The sequence below is a fragment of the Macaca mulatta genome, chromosome 9, assembly GCF_049350105.2.
Source record: "Macaca mulatta isolate MMU2019108-1 chromosome 9, T2T-MMU8v2.0, whole genome shotgun sequence".
Classification (NCBI taxonomy): Eukaryota; Metazoa; Chordata; class Mammalia; order Primates; family Cercopithecidae; genus Macaca; species Macaca mulatta.
Window position 1 is genome coordinate 24,868,959 of NC_133414.1, and position 5,684 is coordinate 24,874,642.

Consider the following 5,684-nt stretch of genomic DNA (forward strand, 5'->3'; position numbering starts at 1 on the left):
TGTCTCAAAAAAAAAGAAGAGAAAAAAAAAAAGAAATAATAAATGTTTGAGATGATGGATATGCTAATTACCCTGATCAGATCACTGTACATTGTTTGTATTGCAATATTACTCTGTACCCTATAAATATACACGATTATTACATGTCAATTTCAAAAGTTAAAGGAAAAAGAAAAAAAGCAATACAGCCAGTTAAAGGAAGGAGCCGCATTTTGAGGAAGGAGGTAGGAGAATAAAAAAGTTTTGGAGAAGAGAGTGTGTTGTGTCATGGAAAAAGAAATGACAGAGAAGAGACCCAGAGGAAAGAGGAAAAGGATAAGAGGGGATGGAGCCCGAGAGAGCAGAGACTTGTTCTGGTCACTACTTCAACTGAATATAATATGCCTGCTCATTCTTTTTTAACAGCTTTATTAAGATATCACTCACAGGGCTGGGTGAGGTGGCTCATGCCTGTAATCCCAGCACTTTGGGAGGCTCCGGGGGGGGGGGGCGGATCACCTGAGGTCAGGAGTTCAAGACCACCCTGACCAACATGGATGAAACCCCGTTTCTACTGAAAATACAAAAAATTAGCTGGGCATGGTGGCACGTGCCTGTAATCCCAGCTGCTCAGGAGGCTGAGGCAGAAGAATCACTTGAACCTGGGAGGCCGAGATTGCAGTGAGCTGAGATCGCGCCACTGCACTCCATCCTGGGCGACAAAAGCAAAACTCCATCTCAAAAAAAAAAAAAAAGATGTCACTCACATGCCATGAAGTCCACCAGTTTAAGGCATCTATTCAGTGTTGTAAAAGGTATTTACAACATTGTGCAACCGTCACCATAATCTAATTTTAGAACATTTCTATTGTCCTTAAAAGAAAACTTGTACCTACTAGCAATGACTTCTTACTTCCCCATTCTCCCTGCAGCCCTAGGCAACTGCTAAATCTATTTTCTGTCTCTTGTAGTTTTGACTATTCTGAACATTTCATGGAAATAAGATCTTATATTTGTGGTTACTTTTGACTGACTTCTTTCACTTAGGTCAATGTTTTTGAGGTTCATCTATATTGTAATCTATATCACTACTTATTCTATTGCTAATTTTCCATTGTGCCTTAGTCACACTTAATTTATCCATTCATCAGCTGATGGATGTTTGAGTTGCTTTCAATTTTTGGGTTTTATGAATAATGCTGCTATGAACATTTGTGCCTGAGTTTTTGTGTGTAGCTGTTTTCACTTCTCTTGTGTGTATAACTAGGAGTGAAATTTTTATGTCCGGCCAGGTGCGGTGGCTCACACCTGTAATCCCAGCACTTTGGGAGGCTAAGCTGGGCAGATCACCTGAGGTCAGGAGTTTGAGATCAGCCTTGCCAACATGGCAAAACCCCCTCTCTACTGAAAATATAAAAATTAGCTGGGCATGGTGGGTGCCCGCTTGTAATCCCAGCTACTCAGGAGACTGAGGCAGGAGAATTGCTTGAACCTGGGAGGCAGAGGTTACAGTGAACTGAGATCGCACCACTGTACCCCAGCCTGTGAGACAGAGCAAGACTCTGTCTCAAAAACAAACAAACAAACAAAATTCTTATGTCATATGGTAGCTCTCTATTTATCTTTTTGAGGAACTACCAAATTGTTTTCCAAAGTGGCTGCACCACTTCGCATTCCCACCTGTACTATATGAGAGTTCTAATTTCTTTACATACTGGCCAGCACTTGTTATTGTCTTATTTCTTAAACTTTATTGAGACATAATTCACATACCACACAATTCACCCACTAAAGGTGTTTAATATGTTCACAGAATTATCAACCACCACCATAAGCAATTTTGGAACAGTTTTATTGTCCCAAAAAGAAACCTGTACTCATTAGAAGTCACTTTCCATTTCCCCCAACTTTCCCATTCCTCAGCCCCAGGCAACCACTAACCTACTTTCCCTTTCTATAGACTTTTAATTATGGGCTTTGATTATAGGCAGTTGAATGGGTAAGACACAGTAGCTTCTGGTTTTCATTCACATTTTCATAGAGATTAATGGTGCTGAGCACCTTTTCATGTGCATATTAGCCACTCCTGGATTTCCTTTGTAAAAATGCTTCTTAAGATATTTTGCCTATTTTTAAAAATTGGGTTGTCTTTTTGGTGTTTGTTTGTTTGCTTTTGTGTGTCTTTTGAGACAGGGTCTCACTCTGTTGCCCTGGCTGGAGTGCGGTGGCACTATCACAACTCATTACAGCCTCAACCTCTCCGGGCTCAGGTGATCCTCCCACTTCAGCTTCCCAAATAGCTGGGACTACAAGCTTGTGCCACCATGTCTGGCTACACTGCTTTATTTTTTGTAAAGATGGAGTCACACCATATTGCTCAGGGTGGTTTCTCACATCTGGGCTCAAGCAATCCTCCCACCTCAGCCCTGCCAAGTAGCTGGGACTACAGGCATGCACCACCACACCGGGCTAATTTTTACATTTTTGTAGAGATGGGATCTCACTATGTTGCTTAGGCTGGTTTTAAACTCCTGGGCTCAAGAGATCCGCCCACCTTGGCCTCCTAATGGGCAGGGACTGTGGGTGTGAGCTACTTTGCCCAGCAATCCTCTTTTTGAGTTGTAAGAGTTCTTTATACATTTTGGTAAGTCCTTTATCAAATTTAGTTTGCAAACATTTTCTCCCATTCTGTGGACTTCCTTTTTACTTAGTAATGTATTCTTTTGACACTCCTTATTATTCCTGGCAACTCCACCTCTTCGGTCCAGCTTGAGGCCACATCTGCAGATCTGACTCTCTTCTTATTCCTCAAACTTCAGCATCCTTACTTGCAACGCTTCCGATTTATTTTTTCAGGTAGGCAGTCTAATAGTCAATTTCCACTTCCTTATACCTCTTTTTCTCCAAAAACAAGTAGTACTGATAAATTCACCTGCTCTAAAGCCTTAGATTCCTTTAGAAATTAGGAGCGCAGAGTGCAGTGTGGAGGCACACAGTCTAAAAACAGCAACGCTCCTTTATTTGTAACACGAAATGTATTCAATTTTCTACTTGGGAAAAGATTGTAGATATTTGGTCCAAAAACATTATCAGAAGGCTGAGGTCCCTTTTCTCTTCTTTATGCTTTAATTTTGAACTAAATCTTTATTTGAGTACTTGTAACATTTTTTTTTTTTTTTAAAAACAAGGACACTGAATAATTTTTACCACCAAAGAATAGAAACATAACCAGGCATATATGGTATATATAAGTTAATTTAAAGATTTCTAAATTAGATATGATGCAGTTAATCATACTAATTACTAATCTGATTCTCCTCTTATTCCTCAAACTTCAGCATCCTTACTTGCAACCCTTCCTATTCATTTTATTTTATTTTTTCAGTGTAATAGTCCATTTCCACTTCCTTATTCATCTGTCCCATGTAGTTCTAAACGTACCTACAAATATTTGTCTCTCCCCTATGACAAGATACATTCAAACAAGGTTACTTTATTAATAACAAAATTAATTAGGGATACTATGATTATAATATTTAGGAAAGAGGGAAACTAACTATGGATGATCTTTTTAAAAAATTATATAATTCAGGCCAGGCATGGTGGGTCACATCTATAATCCCAGCACTTTGTGAGGCTGTGGTGGGCAGATTGCTTGAGCCCAGGAGTTCGAGACCAGCCTTGGCAACACGGCAAAACCCCACATCCACAAAAAAAATACAAACTTCACCAGCTTGGTGGCACGCACCTGTAGTCCCAGCTACTTGGGAGGCTGAGGTAGGAGGATCACTTGAGCCCAGGAGGTGGAGGCTGCAGTGAGCCAAGATCATGCCAGTGTACTCCAGCCTGGGTGGCAGAGCAAGACCCTGTCTCTAAAATAAATAAATAATATAATAATATATAATTCATAAGCTGGGCATTAAAAAAGCTCAAATACATTTATTGAAGATGTGCTTAGTGAAGAAAGAACATCAAGTTTACATAACTTGATGCCTATTACTGTACTACTAAAAATTAATTATAATTGTAAACCAAAAATAAAATTCTGAGCCCCTTAACCAACTGATGGGCCCGTCTCTAGGTCAAAGGCATTCCAAAGAAACCTGAAAAACTCGTTCAGGTCATGATGGCAAGAGAATCAAGCATGTCTCATGACACCCTCCTCCCTTTGGAATTCAGGCATGACTGACCAGCATTAATGATAAAACAGAGATCTTAAGACTGACAAAGCAGACTCTTTATAGCAATAAGATAGCAAATTCCAACCTGACTCCAGTTTAGCATCACAGGACAGATAGCAGGCCCTGAAAGAAACTGAAATATTTTACCCCAAAATATATTTCTTTGACATATTTTGAAATGGCCCTGCAAAGCTGTCTCTTGTGGGGAAAAAGTCTACATCCTGTAGAGAATCACCTTCCCTTTCTGGATTTTTCTTCCCCGATCCAGAAGATAACTAACTAACAGTCTGGCACCTTTTTAGGTGTGATAAGAGCTCTGAAGCCTGCTGCCTGGAGGCTTCCTCTGTGTTATAAAATCTTGATCTCCACAACCCCTCATCTTAACCCAGATACTCCTTTCTATTGATCCCAGGTCTTTAGATAGTGACTCTTTCAACCAGTTGCCAACCAGAAAATCTTGGAATCTGGCCAGGTGCAGTGGCTTACGCCTGTAATCCCAGCACTTTGGGAGGCCAAGGTGGGGAGATCACTTGAGACCAGGAGTTCGAGACCAGTCTGGCCAACGTGGCAAAACCCCGCCTCTACTAAAAATTAAAAAATTAGCTGGGTGTGGTGGTGCACACCTGTAGTCCTAGCTACTCGGGAGGCTCAGGCACAAGAATCACTTGAACTTGGGAGGTGGAGGTTGCAGTGAGCCGAGATTGTACCACTGTACTCCAGCCCCGGTGACAGCATAAGACTCTGCCTCAAAAAGAAAGAAAGAAAGAAAGTTTATTTTGCCAATGTTAAGGACACATGCCCATGACACAGCCTCAGGAGGGCCTGATGATACATGCACAAGGTGGTCAGGGCATAGCTTGGTTTTATAGAATTTAGGGAGATTTGAGACATCAATTAATATATGTAAGGTGAACCTTGGTTAGGTCCAGAAAGGTGGGACAACTCAAAGCAAAGGCAGGACAGCATAGGGTAAATAAGAGAAAAGTGTTTGCATTATCTTGAATTTCTTTTTTTTTTTTTTTTTTTTTTTTGAGACGGAGTCTCGCTCTGTCGCCCAGGCTGGAGTGCAGTGGCCGGATCTCAGCTCACTGCAAGCTCCGCCTCCCAGGTTTACGCCATTCTCCTGCCTCAGCCTCCCGAGTAGCTGGGACTACAGGCGCCCGCCACCTCGCCCGGCTATTTTTTGGTATTTTTTAGTAGAGACGGGGTTTCACCATGTTAGCCAGGATGGTCTCGATCTCCTGACCTTGCGATCCGCCCGTCTCGGCCTCCCAAAGTGCTGGGATTACAGGCTTGAGCCACGGTGCCCGGCCATTATCTTGAATTTCTAATTAGACTTTCCAAAGGAAGCAATTAGATATGCATTTATCTCAGTGAGCAGAGGGATGACTTTGAATAGAAAGGGAGGCAGGTTTGCCCTAAGCAGTTCCCAGCTTGACTTTTCCCTTTAGCTCAGTGATTTTGGTGTCCCAGGTTTATTTGCCTTTTGTACATGTATAATCATGTCTTTGTTCCAGCCCTCAA